The following is a 19701-nucleotide window of genomic DNA, read 5'->3' on the forward strand; positions in this document are numbered from 1 at the left end:
TCATTATAATGTATGTAGTACAAATATATACACAAATAATATCAGGCCAGACTGTTGTTGATACACCAACAGGCTACATGTCATATGGCTTGTGTGGGACTTACCTCCTCGGGCAAAAACGTTGTTTTAGCATTGACTCATTTTCTGGTATCTTCTGCATTATACTGTATACAGGGGAAAACATTTCAAGGTACGCTTTGGAAAATTTCAGGCAGCAACATAAATGAGTTTTTAAGAAAAATGAAGCAACTTCTGCTCAATTTTGAGGACAAGCCCCCCTGTGAGGACCCAGCAGCTGTATAATGTTTTTTTGCGAAGGGTTCTACATTATATACGCGCTGGGTTCTCACATTGTCCCCTAAATATCAAATGATGTGGCAAAGCTTCTGATCCTTCCTCAATGAAAACACCAGCAACAGTAAGGTAGTTTAGCGGGAGAAAGGCGTGATACTTAGACGCGGCTAACTGTATGGGTCTTACACACATCACTGAGATTAAGTTATTACAATACAAGAATGACCCCAAGCCAGAATATGTCCAAAATACCAATCAATTATTTGCAGTCTGGAAATGACCTATAAGATAAAAGAGTCGTAAAGAAATTAATCAATTTGTAAATGAATTATCACAGTCTAGCAAGATACAAAAGCATTTTTATTTAGACTACCATCCCTTCCGTAATTCATATTTAAGCGGAAAGTAGAAATTTGATACTGTGGCACCAGTAAACAATGAAACTACTCTAGAATGATGAAAGACTGGAACTGTAAAAGACTTTCTGGAAACATTAAAGGTTGATGGGAAAATAAACTTTAAACTCATGCAGACTGAGCTGATCAGATGTTTCGAAATCAGCCAACAAAGCCTTTAGTACAAAGAGGAATTTTCACAATAAGGTATATATTATTCGATTTATAATTAAATATAATATAATTCTTATGAAGTTAGATTTAAAAAAATCCTTAGGCCTCTAGGGATAAAGGTTCCTCTCCAGGTATTTCATCAGCATTCAAATTAGTGCAGAATGTTTGTGTCAGATAAGTCTGACTTCTTTCAAGACTCTCTGAGATGCAGTTTAATGAAAACATAATTATTTATCCCAAATAAATCAACATGAACTTAGCAGCACAATAACCCCAACAGAAAAGTTTTAGTTGAACTCATGCAGACACAACAGTCTTCTTCAGTGACCCAGGTGAGAGAAAACAGATGTTTGAAGATTCTCTATTTGACATTTACGAACTTGACGCATGGACAAGGAGATCTCTCACTCTATATTTGTCCTTAAGTTGTTCAGACAGACCTTGTACAAAAAAATGATACGAGTGCTTTATTATTTCAGCTGGTCTCTGAGCAAGGGAATGGAACTGATCTACCAAAGTTATTGGGATATTTAGTTTAATGGCCTCTTCAGTGTTCATCAGAGATCCCTTCAAGAAGACTTGGACAGTGACCATTGAGTTCAAACTTATATTAAATGTGCCTAATTAATTGCAATACTAAATGACTAAAATAACACCTCCGAAATGCCTGTAAACTTACTACTACAGAGTTATTAAAGAGACCTTGCAACACAATCCACTAAAGTACTGATTGGGATAGATAAAGCTAATAATATATAGCAATTTCAGCAGCTACAAAAGATTTGCTTCGCACATATTTAGAAGCGGAATATCACAGCGAAAGTGACAGTGAAGACTACATTTGTGGTGTGTTTGCTTTTATATTGCATAGGTCTGCTCCATTTTTCTTGTATAAATATATTTTCTTTTTAAGAAGAACACATCATATATTCAACTGGCATTGAGTTATATTAAGATATATGTGAATAGTATTGCTTTATAACTAAAAACCTGTACTCATATTGTATATGTTGTTAATTATTCTTTTGTCCATACATTTTTAAGTGACATATTTTTCCCACAGAATAAATCTGACGCCTCTTAATTTGTTTGGTGTCCTACTTTTATTGGGGACCCGAGGGTTCTCTGTCCCACTGCCGTGTCATGATTTAGAGAAGAGCATCCAGAGACCAGGTACAAGCCGCACGACATTCTAACACCTACCTCAAGGAGTGTTACACAGTGATAGTTGGATGGTGATCCTATGTGGTGGAGTGTGATTTTTATGCTGAGTCTAAAAATGAAAGGACTCAATATCTCTAAAAACCAAGGGCTAGATTTACTAAGATTTACTAAGCTGCGGGTTTGAAAAAGTGGGGATGTTGCCTATAGCAACCAATCAGATTCTAGCTGTCATTTATTTAGTACCTTCTACAAAATGATAGCTAGAATCTGATTGGTTGTTATAGGCAACATCCCCACTTTTTCAAACTCGCAGCTTAGTTAATCTAGCCCCAAATGTCTAAATGGCTGGGCTTCAAGATGGTTGTAAAAAAGGAAAGATCAGCTTAGGTTTTGGATGGAAGACCTGAAATTGCACTAAAGATCTACATTTTTTTCTAAAACTTCATGAAGTATATTTTCAATGTCTGATTCAGTCAACATAACTTCACCTCATCCTTTCTCTCTAACCAGGTCAACCATGATCCTAATACAATTTACGATTTCATTTGCAAAATCTACAAGGGGAAAATGCAATGCATTTACATAAAATTTCTGTAAGGGACAATGTGATGTTAGAAAGATTCATCACGTAATTTGGAAGATGTTACTCACAATCCAATGATATTTCTCCTTCTTGTTTCGGAGTGCCTTGTTGCACTCCAATTGGATCCTTGTCCTAAAGGTCTTTTTGTGCTTTGATCACCTAATTCTCTCCTTTGGTCAACTTTTCCTGAAAACATCATCCTGTCCTGCTGTATAGTGAATCTAGTAGGTGCATGTTTATTCTAATTGATATAACTTTTGGATACAACGACACAGTTAAGGGATTGGCTCTTATCTCTGTTCCTGAAGAGAAAAGCTACATTTTATTGATAATTCTTGATATCTCTCAAAATTTTCTCACGATCACTGACTTCTTATATTGTTTTAATTAAGATTGCAGCATTGCATATACACTCAAAGGAAGTGCAATGGAAAGGGATAATGTGTCATTTAATGAGATTTTAATTGATATGTTCAATTACCTTACAAAGTTTCTACAAAAATGTTATATTGGATATTAGTTTAATCCATTTTTTATTCAGGACAAAATCAGAGAAGAAATAAGTCTGTGCTCCCATATTATACATGATATCAGCTGTATGGTAATATAAATGCCTTATATTTATACAAGACAAAAATACATTTTTGGTTAGCACTTGTCCCACTGCATGTCTGTGTGTATCTAGAAAAACTAAAACATGAGGCATTGGTTCATATGTTGATCAAAACATTTAAGCCTGCACCCCAGCATAAAGGGTACCTCATTTTATGCAGGTCCTACCCTGACCTATATGCTTCAAACACAATTAAAATGCATTTAAAAACACATGCACTCCCCCCCGTGTATAGGGAAGTAGATCTAACAAGGCCTGTCGGGTAAGCCACACCCAAAAAGGCCTTAAAAATGATGTACATTATAGTGCTTGTGAAAGTCGGGATCCATAGGAGAGTCTTGTGATAATACCAGCAGATCTAATATTTATCGAACAACATAAGCAGACATTAAAAGTTACACAACAAACACGGGACAAGTAAACATATCTACAGTAACACTTGAGTCACCAATAAAATTGAGTCTATATATTAGCTTGTAGATCTTGTTAATGTTCTAAAATAAACTGTTGAAGATGTATAAGAACAGCTACAGTGTTGCGGGTATTTACACAAAATGATAACAGATGATAATGAGATGAGATGCGTTCCTGATGAAAGTTGCATTTAGCTGAATAATTTATATAAATATACCACTGTTCCCAAACCTTGATGAATCTGGTCATTTAATCATACTATCACCCGGGACTCATTGGGATATATAACTGTTGGAGACATTTTTGGCTCCTAAATACTATTGAGCAGATGACTTAATCTATGTGTAGACAGTATTAAGAAGGCCAGATGCTGAATATCTTTGATTAAGTAATATTTGTGAAAAAAAATAATTGTTCCCTGTGATTACCAGTCTGTTGTTCTTATTTTATTACATCATATCATTTATTATTAGTGTCCATCTGTTTTTAAGTTTTATTTTATTTTGCAAAAGTATTGAGATAATAAATATCATTTTTTAACAAAATTGGTTCTGTTGAGTGTGGTTACTTGTGCTTTTAATTACTTCTGTATATATAGATCTTTCTTTCTTTTTCTGCACTGTTCAGATTTTATGAGTATTTTTAAGATTTATGTTGGGGTTGGCAATTTACCTATGTGAACAGCAGCAGTGATTATTTCTATAGTTGAAAAATGTTCTTAGGTGCATCTAGCTGATTTTTAGACATATCTCCATTACAAAAAAGCCAGTGGGCACAATTCTCAGGCTTTACTATAGTGTCCTTATGTCTCTTTCAAGATTCTGTAAGTTTGTTGTCAAGGATGTTTTGGAGACACTAGAGGACATATAGCTCATGCCACCGGTTGAGCCGAATCAGGGTCTTTAATAAGAGCTGGATCAGAGATTCCACCAGGCCTGGATTGGTCTCTTTTTACTGTTCTGGCAAATAACCCATACACCGTATCCCATCTGTATAAAATAATGATACATACAAGTCATTCAGCTCTGATTCAGTCCTTGGCTAAATGTTCATGTAAATGATAGCTTACTACTATATAAAACACTAAAACAATAATAATGAATGAAGTGAGCAGAGTGTTGTTTCGTTACACTTGGAACCTTAGGCTTGGACCGATGTGAGTTATTCACAATCGGGGCCTAAATGGCAGAGATAGTCTGCTCCCCGTTATAACATACTTTACTGAAGAACACTTTTTTTTAACTGTCATTTAAAATTTGACTTATTTTACTGAATGTCATAAATATGATGGCTGACAGCCAGTGTTGTTAAAGTTAAACCATACCCTCCATTCCCAAATCTCATGGCACAGTGCAGACTTATAGAAATCAAAGTTGTTTGGCCTACCAGAAAGAGATGTGGCCTTGCTGTAAATGTATGTGATAAATCAGAGAATGATTTTGAAAGATTGGCATTGTAATTTGTCCCAGTTATTCAACCAGTACTGTCGAGCGTTTTCTTAAACTCCAACCACACAAAGTCTTAACTTTCCCACAAATCCTCTTTGGCATTATTCCCCATCTGTGTAAATAAGTTAAGAGGATGGGAAAATGATAAGGATATGCTAGAGTGAGTCCGCGGAGTGAATGACAACAGTGATCCTTGGTGGGCTGTCAGACTCACCCATAGATCACAAATTAGATGGTGATTTAGAGATGAACGGAAAAAATGCCAATTTACATATGTGCATATTATCATCATCATCATCATCATCACCAGCTATTTATATAGCAATCATCATCATCAGCTTGATAAAGGCCTTTGTCTGAGTAGACTCCGATCTTTACGTAAGGGCGTGCTTACCTTGCCACACCATGCACTTGTTGTACTGCACTTGCCTGTGAATGGCCCTGATCCCCCTGTACAATCTGCAAGTATCAGATACTTGCAGCTCAAAACACAAGTGCAATATTATGCCGCACAACTGTACTTATGTGCAACTAAATCACCACCTTAATCTGAGACTCTATTATCTTTCAAATTGCAAAAATGGACTGATGGGTTAATAGAGTTAATATCAATAAGGACACGTTAACACAAATATTCAGTTATACAGTATTCTGAAATTACTTTATTGAGGTTTGACATTGGGAAATTCATATGAAGATCTGTTATATTTCCCACTTTAATTATCTTCCCAGACCTACTTCTCTCTGTGAGCTGAGAGGACTATAATTGCGTCATAGTCACTAAGATCACTCACTGCCTTTCTTTTGACAACATCACAATGATCAATAATAAACCCTTCTTCAGTGACAACTTTTCTTATATCGTTCTCATCATATTTTAAGACATGGAACCTGTCCTGCCCAGCTGTCAAATAAGTTGCATTTAAAAGTCCAAGTAATATCAGGTGTCCTTCGGGTTTTATCAATTTAGCAATTTTCCTCAGATTTCTAATGTAATCAGCTAGGTCTTTGCTGCTGGAATCTAGTATCCCTGCACTGATTACACAGTCGGCTTGTGGTAACACCACCGAGTCTGTGAGATTTTCCTTCTTAATGTCACATTTCACGATCTGTTTTATTGCCGTTTTCAACCTCATTTCTTTGTCCTCACATTGGTCACTGAAAATACAAACACAATAATGGTAATTTACAAGAATAAAGCACAGGTCCCTCACAAATGTGCCCAATCTGGTTCAATGAACATGTGTTTTTTTTAATTTTGAAAGTCTATGGGAATGGATAAAGGTTCCATCATCTGATGGGAGATATGGAATGCTTGGGATGTTCCTTGTTGAGCGGGGGGTTGACTAGCTTTGAGATTTCATTGTGCAGGGGCAGGGTTATTTAAATAACAACGAATGGGTGGAAAGATCACATTTGGGAGGCATTCTATGCTGTTCCAATTCCATCCTTAATGGTTTATTAGCACAAGCTCACAATATATCAAGTGCTATAATAGATTCAAATTCTATTGATATTTCAATTAAGACATGGATAGCAGCTATCTTTTATCTGCTTTATTGCTGTCTGCAACCTTATCTCTTTGTCCTCTCATTGGCCACTGAAAAATACAAACACAATAAGGATTAATTATGAAACTATGGAAGTGTGGTTTCTTCACAAATGTGCCCAGTCTTGTTGAACATTGGTTTTTAGTTTTGAAAGTCTATCATTATTATTATCATTTATTTGCTAGCCGCCACAAGGTATCCGCAGCGCCGCACACAGTACTAACAGTAGACTATACAGAGTGAAACCTTACAGAACAATAAATAAAAAGTACCAATACTTCAGAAACTCTGGGCAGTCATATGCAGTAAAGACGGATCGCAAGACTAGGTATGGAGACAGGAGGGGAGAGGGCCCTGCTCATACGAGCTTACATCCTAAGGGAGGGTAAACAGACCAGGCACAAGACGAGCCAGTTGAGGCAAGGGGAGAGAAGGGAGGATGAGCTGAAGGGAGGAGATGGGGGTTAAGTAGATGGTTGGTAGGCTTTGAGAAGAGGTGAGTTTTGAGTGCACGTTTGAAGGAGCACAGAGTAGGAGAGAGACGGATGGAGAGAGGGAGGTCGTTCCAGAGAAGGGAGAGTTGCACGAGAAAAGTCTTGGATTCTGGAGTGGGAAGAGGTGATAAGAGTGGAGGAGAGGCGGCGGTCATTGGCCGAGAGCAGGGAGTGGGCAGGTGTGTGAATGGAGAGGAGGCTAGAGATATAAGGGGCAATAGAGTGGGAGAGAGCCTTGTAAATGTTGGTGAGGAGTTTGAAAAGGATTCTGTAGGGGAAGGGAAGCCAGTGTAGGGCAAGGCAGAGAGGGGAGGCAGAGGAGGAGCGGCATGAGAGGAATATGAGAAGTGAATAAAGGTTCCAACTTCTGATGGGAGATGTGGGATGTTCGGGATGTTCCTTGTTGAGAGTGGGGTTAACAAGCTATGAGATTCCATTGTGTCAGACAGGATTATTTAAATAAGAATGAATGGATAGAAAGGTCACATTTAGGGAAATATTTATTGTTTTCCTGGGAATCTTAAAGATTGTGGAGATTGGCCTTGTTCAGAAAAGGCTTTCTACCTTCATGAAAGCTGAGAACAGGTGAATAGTCTAGGCCTCCCTCCCCCAATCAGCAATGACATTAAATAACTAACTCCCACATTAAATAATTATGCCTCTTCCCCCCAAAAAACCCTGTCATTAAATTATGAGCCAGCACATTTGAGACCCCACAATGCATTTTAACCAAAACGTTATATTATTAGCCCTCATGAACCCCACATTACAATATTATGTCCACTACATAATCATTAAGTTGAATTAATACTCCCTACTTCTGTACATTGACAACCCACCACCACACTTAACTGCTAGGCTGCCCAACAGGCGATTGCTGTGGGAGGCAGACCCCTCCTGCAGTGTCTCTGAGTGGAGGGAGGACTAGCCCCAAGGGGGAGAGGGGGCAGAGGGGGAGGAAAGGTGAGAAGCTTGAGGGAGGGGGGACAGAGTGAAATGAAGGAGCAGAGGGAATGGTGGACCATCCACATCATGAAGGACAAGAAGTGAATCAACCCTTTGTCCTGACTAGCTGTGCACTGTCTCTTTCAGCTTAATCAATTTGCCCTAAAGTCAGGGAGCAGAGCCAGTCGAGATGGGGAGTTGATCTCTGCTATAAGCAGCTGCACATTTAAAATGGTGACAGGGAGAAGCCAGGCACCAGTGAGGACCCCAATGTCAGGTCTAGCCTTTTACGGGCCATTCTGGCTCTAATAACCATGGGACAGCCAGACCAGTGCCCTCCTCATCCCATGCCAACATAATCCTGGGTACTGGGAGGTCCTCTAAGCCAAGAGGTAGGTATGGGGGCCCTTTGACTTATGGGAAAATGTGAATTGCACGTCTTGCACCCATCATGGTGGATACACCACTGAATCTCTGTCTGTTACACTGTGACAAAGTTGTCACATCAATGATCCCGTTCCTGTCAGTCCCTATGGCCCTCACAAGCCCTAGTATTTTTTTTAAAATCTCTTTATTTGTAAAAGTTTTAAAGTAACATAAAGATGAAAACAAACAGGTGTAGCAATACAAAGTATTGTACAGTCAAGGTACATATAGCACAATAACACAGACTGGAGCGACACAACAGGCCAATATAGGGAAATGTTCCTGACTAGTCCAGTGATCTGACATAAAGCAAAAAGCCACCAATGACCCGCGCCTTGTGCGCAATCTTGAGAGTGTTACCATGTTACAATAATATGGGCGGGATGTAGGGAAAATTAGGAAGGGAGCGTGCAAGAGGGGATAAAGGGATGGGAGAGGGACTGCGGTAGGACAAGGAGTGTTTTTACATTAGGCCGGGCAGGGAAGTAGAGTGGTGCGAATACCTGGCATCCAAAATTTTATGAAAGGAGGCCACCTAGATGTTTTGGAGGCTGGTGATGTACTCTATCCGGGATATGAACCAGATGCTAATAATTACCTCCTGACGTGAGGGGGGCTGATTTTATTCCAGTTTTGAGCTATTTGAAACTTCGCTGTGCAGGAGAGAACCCCATTGATTTTAAGCATAGGGCTGTTAGCCTGTGGACAAGGCACACAGTGGTCCCCATGCTTATGATCACCTTGGTATAGTGGAGTCAAGCCAAGGCTGCCTAGGACAGGGGCTGGATGAGTATTTTGGGGATTTGTATTATTTCTTTATTTTGTACAAAATTTCCACAGTGCTCTGTGTATGGGAACTGTTTATATAATTATTTACATATTGCTGTAATCTATACAGAGATTGTTGGAGTTGGGAGATATAGAAAATATATGCAGAGAAGTGGTGTTCCAGAACACATTATTTGCTGGTCACACAAGCTTTGTAAATGGGGGTGTAAATTACTAGATGGATTTTTGGTTAATCAGCATCTATTTGAAATTTGATGTGTTGTCTGATATTTAGATACATTTCAGATTTCTCCAATCACTTAGACTATAGTTGGATTTGTGAGGATTGCCTCTCGCTGAGATCTCACTATAATCAAAAGCATATTTCTGAAACGGTATCTCTGCCGAAACAATATCATGGAATATCTAGTATAGGGTGAAGCTATCTGGGTTTGGGGATGGGGGGTGTTTTTTGACAGGTTTGTAACCTTCATATAAAGAATTGTTTACTGTAATACATTTTTTTGCAGGAAAACTCTTTTATGTTTTTAAAAATGATTCTTTTATTTGTAAAAGACACTTTTTTTAAAAAAAAACCCAACACTTTTAAATGTATTTCAAGTGTTTCATGTAATTACAATTTTGTCATTAAAAAAACTGCATTTTAGCTTATATACCTGTTTCCTTCTAATGCTGTAACATATGTTGATGTGTGATTCCACTGAAACGCTCCTGTGCATGTGTTCAGCCATCGGTTCAGTTCCATGACGCATTTGTCAGTAAATCTCAGTATATAGATGTGTTTGAAAAATTCACAGGCTGAATAGAGAAAGTGAACCGTAGGACCCATATTGATATCAATCAAAGTTTCCCCCTTAATATGTCCTGCAGGGTAAGATTCCAGTGATTATAAAGTGCAATATGTTATGTAACATCTGTTCTACACATCGGTCTGTAATGTGATGTTATGGATACACAACAGCATCACAAGGCTTCACTGTACGAGAAATGTAATCTCTTAAACATACAACCAGATTTATATGACATAAAACCTTAAATGGGGTATCTGGGACCACCACTTCCACCAAAACATTCAAAGATTGATTTACAGTCCCCAGCAGTAAGTATAATGGGTGTATGAACACTATGAATTCTCATAGAACTGTCAAATGAAATATCATCACTGATTACAATGGTGCATATAAAAAATTAAACAATACCATAGCTATATATATTACACATGTCGATAAGCCTGCAATACTATGTAATACTAAACGTGACAAAACCAATGCAATGATAATGGTACAGCTGGATGTGGAGGGTCAGATCCTAATATTGATTGTAAAAGATAACACCTATCTAGAGAAGTGGTATGCAGACATACAGTACCCAAGAGGATTATTAGGTAGATATTCTATAAGCTCCCCATGTAATATGTGACATATTATAGGGACAAGAGAACTGACACAAACTTTATTCACAACTAAACATAAATAATTGTCCCTTATACTAAACTTACACTTTTAATGTACTGAGGCCCTAAGTGGCTCCTTTCATTATCTAATAGTTGCTTCTTTTCCAAGTGTTACATCTCACTGCATAAAAACCGCTTGAGCAAAAGGCATCTAATAAAAGTAGTTATTTAACCTTAGCAGTAAGATAAAGTATAGTATACATACCTGCTTTGAAGATGTGGTGAAGTTTCTCCATTGGAGATTTCAATGCGTCATCTCCAAAGACCATTTCTGGATCATCTGAAAAATAAGTATCTAGAAATGCTCTAGAATCAAAGTCGTCCACATGATAGAACTTATGGCACGTAGAATCCATCTTGTAATATTGTATCACAGACAGGCTGACTCTCTCGTCTTTGTCTCTGTTGTTCTTGACTGTTCCAGGAATACTTTTTATATTTACCAGGATCCAGCTATTTAAATTAGTCAGCAGCAGGAACATCATTATCATCACATGACGATTTATCTTCATGAGTCAGTCATGGGAATGCAGGTGATGGAAACATGATCTCCTAATGTACAATAAATTACCATAGTATCTGTTTTTAAAATAGCATTTTATTTTCTAATTAAATGGAGAAATATTTAAGTATATTTCGTTATAATATATGTAGTACAAATATATACACAAATAATATCAGGCCAGACTGTTGTTGATACACCAACAGGCTACATGTCATATGTCTTGTGTGGGACTTACCTCCTCGGGCAAAAACGTTGTTTTAGCATTGACTCATTTTCTGGTATCTTCTGCATTATACTGTATACAGTGGAAAACATTTCAATGTACGCTTTGGACAATTTCAGGCAGCAACATAAATGAGTTTTTAAGAAAAATGAAGCAACTTCTGCTCAATTTTGAGGACAAGCCCCCCTGTGAGGACCCAGCAGCTGTATAATGTTTTCTTGCGAAGGGTTCTACATTATATACGCGCTGGGTCATCACATTGTCCCCTTAATAGCAGATGATGTGGCAACGTTTCAGATCCTTTCTCACTGAAAATACCAGCAAGAGTAAGGTACTTTAGCGGAAGAAAGGAGGGACACTTAGACGAGGCTAACTGTATGGGTCTTAAAGACAGCACTGAGATTAAGTACTTACAAATACAAGAATGACCCCAAACCAGAATATGTCCAAAATGCCAATCAATTATTTGCAGTCTGGAAATGACTAATAAGGTAAAAGAGTCGTAAAGAAATTAATCAATTTGTAAATGAATTATCACAGTCTAGCAAGATAGTAAAGCATTTTTATTTAGACTACCATCCCTTCCATAATTCATATTTAAGCGGATAGTAGAAATTTGATGCTGTTGCACCAGTAAACAATGAAACTACTCTAGAAGGATGGAAGACTGGCACTGTAAAAGACTTTCTGGAAACATTAAATGTTGATGGGAAAATAAACTTTCATTTCATGTGAACTGAGCCTATCAGATGTTTTATAATCAGCCAACAAAACCTTTAATACAAAGAGGAATTTTCACAATAAGGTATATATATAGCTGTACAGCTAGGTAGCAATGGGATTTTAATCTTCCTTGAAAGTAGTTTCCAAAAGATATTCTGGAATGATGTGAAGATAGAACCTTTCTTAAAAAAGTTTTTTTCTATTTTTCATTTAATTCATCAGTGGTATAAAGCACCCATGTAAAATATTATTCAATTTATAATTAAATATAATATAATTCTTATGGGATCAGAATTTAAAAATTCCTTAGGCCTCTAGGGATAAAGGTTCCTCTCCAGGTATTTTATCAGCTTTCAAATTAGTGGAGAATGTTTGTGTCAGATAAGTCTGCCTTCTTTCAAGTCTCTCTGAGATGCAGTTTAATGAAAACATATTTAATTTAAATTAAATTTAAATAAGCACAATAACCCAAATAGAAAAAAATGAAAAAGAAAAAAACTAATTCTGAAAACTTAAAGGTTGAGGGAAATCTTTATTTGAACTCATGTAGACAGAACAGTCTTCTTCAGTGACCCAGGTGAGAGAAAATAGATGTTTGAAGATTCTCTATTTGACATTTACGCACTTGACGCACGGACAGGGAGATCTCTCACTCTATATTTGTCCTTGAGTTGGTCAAACAGACCTTGTACGAAAAAAATGTGACGAGTGCTTTATTATTTTAGCTGGTCTCTTAGCATGGAGAATGGAACTGATCTACCAAAGTTATTGGGATATTTAGTTTAATGGCCTCTTCAGTATTTATTAGAGATCCCTTCAAGAAGAGTTGGACTTCCCTGCCAGTAGACCAGAAAGTTTGGACTTCAATGGAATCTTACCAGGAGACCGCTGATGCCCACCATAGCAGCAGGGTATTACATATGCTGACACTGCCACCATGTTGCCAAAACACTGAAAGACAGTGAATATTGAGTTCAAACATATATCAAATGTGCTTAATTAATTGCAAGCAAATATTAAATGACTAAAGAAACACCTCGAAAATGCCTGTAAACTTACTACTACAGAGTTATTAAAAAACAACACAAGCTGCTATAGTACTGATTGTGATAGATAAAGCTAATAATATATAGCAATTTCAGCAGCTACAAAAGATTTGTTTCGCACATATTTGGAAGCGGAATATCACAGCGAAAGTGACAGTGAAGACTACAGTCGTGGTTTGTTTGCTTTTATATTGCATAGGTCTGCTCCATTTTTCTTGTGTGAATATATTTTCTTTTTAAGAAGAACACATCATATATTCAACTGGCATTGAGTTATATTAAGAGAAAAAATTATGTGAATAGCCTCACTTTATAACTTCAAGCTCCTCACTCTCACAGACAAGGCCCTCGCCAACTCCACTGCACCCTACATCTCCTCCCTCCTCTCTATTCATGCTCCATCCCGCCCTCTCCGATCGGCCAATGACTGTCGCCTCTCTTCCCCCCTGATCACCTCCTCCCACACGCGTATCCAAGACTTCTCCCGCGCTGCCCTCCTCCACTGGAACAAACTCCCTCCCTTTATCAGAACTTCCCCTAATCTGTCCAGTTTCAAACGGTGTTTAAAAACCCACATTTTTCTTAAAGCTTTCCAGTCTCCCACTTAACTTCCTACCTTTTCTTCTGACTCTTCCCCTTCATTCCCCTTCCCCTGTCCTTATCCTCCGTTCCTCTGTCTCTCCCTCTCTCCCCTGTGTCTCTCTGTCAGTCCACCCCTCCCCTTAGATTGTATGCTCCTTTGAGCAGGGATTTCTCTCCTCCTGTCTTCACCATTTTTAACTCTGCTCGCCAGCTACCCTGCCTTCCTCCTCGAGGACCCTCTTCCCTTGTCCCCTCTTGCTCCCTCCTCTTCCCCCTGGGGGTCTCCCTGTCATCTGTGCCCTCCCTCCTAGTTGGCGTTGTTGGCTGACCTTCCCCTCTCTCCTCCCCCACCCTTCTAGCTGTGCCTTGAGTTCACTGAGTTATTGTGATTATTGTTTACTGTTCTGTGCCATCTCTCCTCATATTGTAATCTCGTTTGTCCCTGTACGGTGCCGCGGACACCTAGTGGCACCCTATAAATAAAAATTAATAATAATTGTAACACCCCCCTAGTGGTGTTTTAGTTAAACCTTTACCTCAGTGAATAGAGGAGGGGTCACCTAGAGGGTAAGATAGAAGTTTCTGAAAAGTTACATAAACTGGTTACCATGGTGATAACCCAGCCCAGCCTGTGAGACTAAGTGAGAGGAAGGAGGGGCTGTCATTAAGGGGGGATAGGAACTGAGAAGGGAGACACAAGAGGAGAGTTGTAGCTGGGGACCTGGGGTGGAAGCTCCCAGGCTCCCCCAGCATTCCCTGGAAGTCTGAGCATGGTGACTGAGCCAGGGCAAGGAATGTGTGCACTGGATGAGGGGGAGAACTCCATGCCACTATAGAGAACCCAAGAGAGAGGGGGACACTTCGCATGGAAGAGGCCCTGGAGTGAGGGCTGCTACAAGAGGCCTGGTAGCTGTAGTGTCAGATCCTGAGGCTGAGAGTACACAGAGTGACGTGTCAGAGCACAGGAGACATCATCCCCGCAGAGGAGGGGTGAGCTGCAGTTGAGAGGTACACAGAGTGTGTCAGAGCTGCATGGAGGAGAGGCTGCCTGCCTATTAGCATCCATGCATGTGCCCCTGCAGAAAGGGTATCTGCAGTGAGTATGGAGTGTAAGAGAGACCAATGATTTATGTTATATAACATCTGGATAACATTAAGAACTGTGCAGGAGGAGTAATGAGATATATTTGCAACCATATTCGTATTGCTCATTAAGAACTGTGCTGGAGAGAGTAAGGAGCTGTACATATATTTCTTTATTGCTGCAACCATTATGATTATCGTGCTGGAGGAAGAGTGTAAATAAAGAGTTGAGTTTGTTATAGAGATGGTCTGGCGCCCAAATTATTGTGACTTCTATTACACTGCACCAAAGTGACATTACCTGTGTCCCACTAACTACAAAGAAACACCTGCATGTGCAGGGACCCCCTGATCATTTACACCCATGCCCATCAGCTAGCCAGGGCTTGAGAAGGAGGTGCACTGTGTACCCTTTGCACCCCACACTACACACAGTGACAGGGGGTTACATAATAATAATAATAATAATAATAATAATAACTAAAAAACTGTACTCATTGTATATGTTGTTAATTATTCTTTGTCCATACATTGGTAAGTGACAAATTGTTCCCACAGAATAAATCTGATGTCACTTAATTTTTTTGGTGTCCTACTTGTATTGGGGACCCGAGGGTTCTCTGTCACACTGCCGTGTCATGATTTAAAGAAGAGCATTCAGTGACCAGGTACAAGCCGCACAACATTCTAACACCTACCTCAAGGAGTGTTACACAGTGATAGTCGGATGGTAATCCAATGTGGTGGAGTGTGAAAGGACTCAATGCCTCTCAATACCAAATGACTAAATGGCTGGGCTTCAAGATGATTGTAAAAAAGGAAAGATCAGCTTAGGTTTTCGATGGAAGACCTGAAATTGCACTAAAGATCTTCATTTTCTGCTAAAACTTCATGAAGTATGTTTTCAATGTCTGATTGAGTCAACATAACTTCACCTCATCATTTCTCTCTAACCAGGTCAATCATAATCCTAATACCTTTCACGATTTCATTTGCAAAATCTACTTTGAGAAAATGCAATGCATTTATATAAAATTTCTGAAAGAGACAATGTGATGTTAGAAAGATTCATCACCTAATTTGGAACAGTTTACTCACAATCCAATGATATTCCTCCTTCTTGTTTCAGAGTGCCTTGTTGCACTCTGTGGCTCCAGATGGATCCTTGTCCTAAAGGTCTTTTTGTACTTTGATCACCTAATTCTCTCCTTTGGTCGCCTTTTCCTGAAAACATCATCCTGTCCTGCTGTATAGTGAATCTAGTAGGTGCTCATTCTAATTGATATAACCTTTGCACTTGAGTCAGCAATAACATTGAGTCTATATATTAGCTTGTAGGTCTTGTCAATGTTCTAAAATGAGCTGTTGAAGATGTATAAGAACAGCTACAATGTTGCAGATATTTACACAAAATGATAACACATGATAATGAGATGAGATGAGTTCCTGATTAAAGTTGCATTTAGCTGAATAATATATATGAATATACCACTGTCAAAGATGTTTTATTATGGATGGAGCCAATTTATTAACATGAAAATATTTACATTGTTTTATCTTATTTTAGTATATCATTTATATTTGATGTGGTTTTATTATGTCAATTGGATCCTTGCGTGTGAGCTGATGAGAGGGATATGAACAGGAATGAAGGAGTTAATTCAAAGAACGGATGTTTCTAATCAGAGTTGGTGAACAAAGACTTGCAAGAATTTCTCCAAAGTCTCCATTGAATCCAGGGGAGCCAAGACACGCCTATATACCTTCTCAGCCAATTGTAATATGACATTTGTAAATTGTAACACAACCTGCTTTTCTTGCTACTAAAAGTATCTGTCTGGTCTGTGGATGACCAGAGATATCAGAGAATGAAATTGAGACTGATAATATTATCACAGCGCAAGCTTTTCTTTTGTAAATAAACATGTTATAATTTTTTTTCTTAAAGTTTCTTTTGCTGAAGATATTAAATTATTACTTTAAAACCACTGTTCTCAAACCTTGATGAATCTGGTCCTCTTATCATACTAACACCCGGGACTCATTGGGATATATAACTGTTGGAGACTTTTTTGGCTCTTAAATACATTTGAGCAGATGAATGAGATGAATTAATCTATGTGTAGACACTATTAAGAAGACCAGACACTGCAAATCTTTGATTAAGCAATATTTGTGAATAAGTTAATTGTTCCCTGTGATTACCAGTCTGTTGATCTTATTTTATTACATAATATCAAGTACTAAGATATATTATTAGCGTTATCTATTTTATATTTTTATTTTATACAAGTATTGAGATATTGTGACAGGCCGATCAAAATGGCCACTGAGCTCCATTTTGTTGTTTTCATACTTTGTGCATTGTAAAATGCTTGTTTGATCAAAGGCTGGGTAGAGACATCTCCACATATTTTTCTAGGGAGGTGTCTCAGATGCTTGCTGCATGTGTGCAAAGAAAGTATCTTTCTTATCAGTAGTGTACCAATAGGGAATCTGAAAATCAGGTTCATACCCTTAAATGTAAGTAAATTTCAAGACCCTTTGTTCTCGAAGTATAAAAGCTGGAATTCAGCCAGAGAGACTCTCGCCTCATGATTGGACCTTAATGCAAAAAGGTGCCTGATGTGCTAGCAGCATTTGTGTGAATGGAGGAGTTCTAGAAATTGACTGTTAGTTGCACAATGAGATTCTGATATTGGAAGCTAAGTATTCATTTAATTTCACTTTTATATTATGCTCATTGTAATAATAAAGATAAACTTTTCAATAGCTCTTGCAGTCATGAGTCATTAACTCTTTGAAACCAAAAGAACCTCATTCATCCTGGAATAGATATTAAATGTAATTGGTTCTGTTAAGTGTGGCTACTTGTTCTATAATTAGAATTGAACTATTTATTTAGAGTTCTTCTCTTTCCCTGCACTGTTCAGATTTTATGAGTATCTTGGGCAAATATATGACAATCATCATTATCAGCTTGATAACGGCCTTTGTCTGAGTAGACTCCGATCTTTACGTAAGGGCGTGCTTACCTTACCACACCATGCACTTACTGTACTGCACTTGCCTGTGAATGGCCCTGATCTCCCTGTACAATCTGCAAGTATCAGATACTTGCAGCTCACAACACAAGTGCAAATTTATGCCGCACATCTGTACTTATGTGCAACTAATTCACCACCTTAATCTGAGATTCTATTATCTTCCACATTGCAAAAATGGATTGATGGGTTAATAGAGTTAAAAACAATAAGGACATGTTAACACAAATATTCAGTTATACAGTATTCTGAAATTACTTTATTGAGATTTGACATTACAAAATTCATATGAAGTTCTGTTTTATTTCCCAAAAACATTTACTTCCCAGACCTACTTATCCCTGTGAGCAGATAGGACTATAAATGCTTCATAATCAGTAAGATCACTCACTGCCTTTCTTTTGAGAATGTTACAGTGATCAATAATAAACCCTTCTCCAGTGACAACTTTTCTTATATCATTCTCATCATATTTTAAGAGATGGAACCTGTCCTGCCCAGCTGTAAAATAAGTTGCATTTAGAAGCCCAACTAATATCAGATGTCCTCTTTGTTTCAGCATCTTAACAATTTTCCTCAGAATTCTGATGTAATCAGCTTGGTCTTTGCTGCAGGCATCCAGCATCCCTCCACTGATTACACAGTCAGCTTGTGGTAGCACCACCGGGTCTGTGAGATTTTCCTTCTTAATGTCACATTTCACAATCTGCTTTATTGCCGTCTTCAACCTCATATCTTTGTCCTCACATTGGTCACTGAAAATACAAGCACAATAATGGTAATTTAGAAGAATAAAGCGCAGGTCCCTCACAAATCTGCCCAATCTGCTTCAATGAACATGTGTTTTTTTTAATTTTGAAAGTCTATGGGAATGGATAAAGGTTCCATCTTCTGATGGGAGTTAAGGAATGCTTGGGATGTTCTTTGTGGAGCGTGGGGTTGACTAGCTTTGAGATTTTATTGTGTAGGAGCAGGGTTATTTAAATAACAATGAATGAATGGAAATATCACATTTAGGGAGGCATTCCATGCTGTTCCAATTCCATCCTTAATGGATTATTAGCACAAGCTCACAATAAATCAAGTGCTATAATAGGTTCCAATTCTATTGATATTTCAATTAAAACATGGATAGCACCTATCTTTTTGTAATTGGTTACAGTACTCTTACCTTCACACCACCTTTAGAAAATGTTTCATTTTAACAATATAAAAAGAATACATGAATATAATAATTTTCGGATTTGGTGAACTGTGTGCAAATAGTGACAGAAAATGTTACTAGAGTGATAGGACATAACATGGACATTGATCTCTATAGCCACCAAACATTCATTCTTATATTTACCATCACAAAGTACCCTTAGGAAAACAGGCTCATGATTACATGGTCAACTACCAAATGATGGTGCTTTTTTTGCCAGTTATACCACTTTGTATATTTTATCCACTTGACAGAAAGAAGGTACAAGATGTGACACATCGTAATAACAAGTCCTGCACAGAGAAACTTAGTGGGAGATATTCTAACCTGCGGTTTGTTCAAACCCCAGGTTTTCAAATGGTTTGATATACGGTTTGCAAACCGAGTGGTTCATCAAAGGACAAACCACATATAATGCATTTGGTTTTAAACCACAAGCTATACAACCGCCATGCCAATTTTTATACATGGTAGATATACAAATTGTCCCATGTATTATGCATGGCTAACCATAGCTTTTTAGAGAAGGAAAATATACCAATAGATCAT

Source organism: Mixophyes fleayi, chromosome 11, assembly GCF_038048845.1.
Source record: "Mixophyes fleayi isolate aMixFle1 chromosome 11, aMixFle1.hap1, whole genome shotgun sequence".
Classification (NCBI taxonomy): domain Eukaryota; kingdom Metazoa; phylum Chordata; class Amphibia; order Anura; family Limnodynastidae; genus Mixophyes; species Mixophyes fleayi.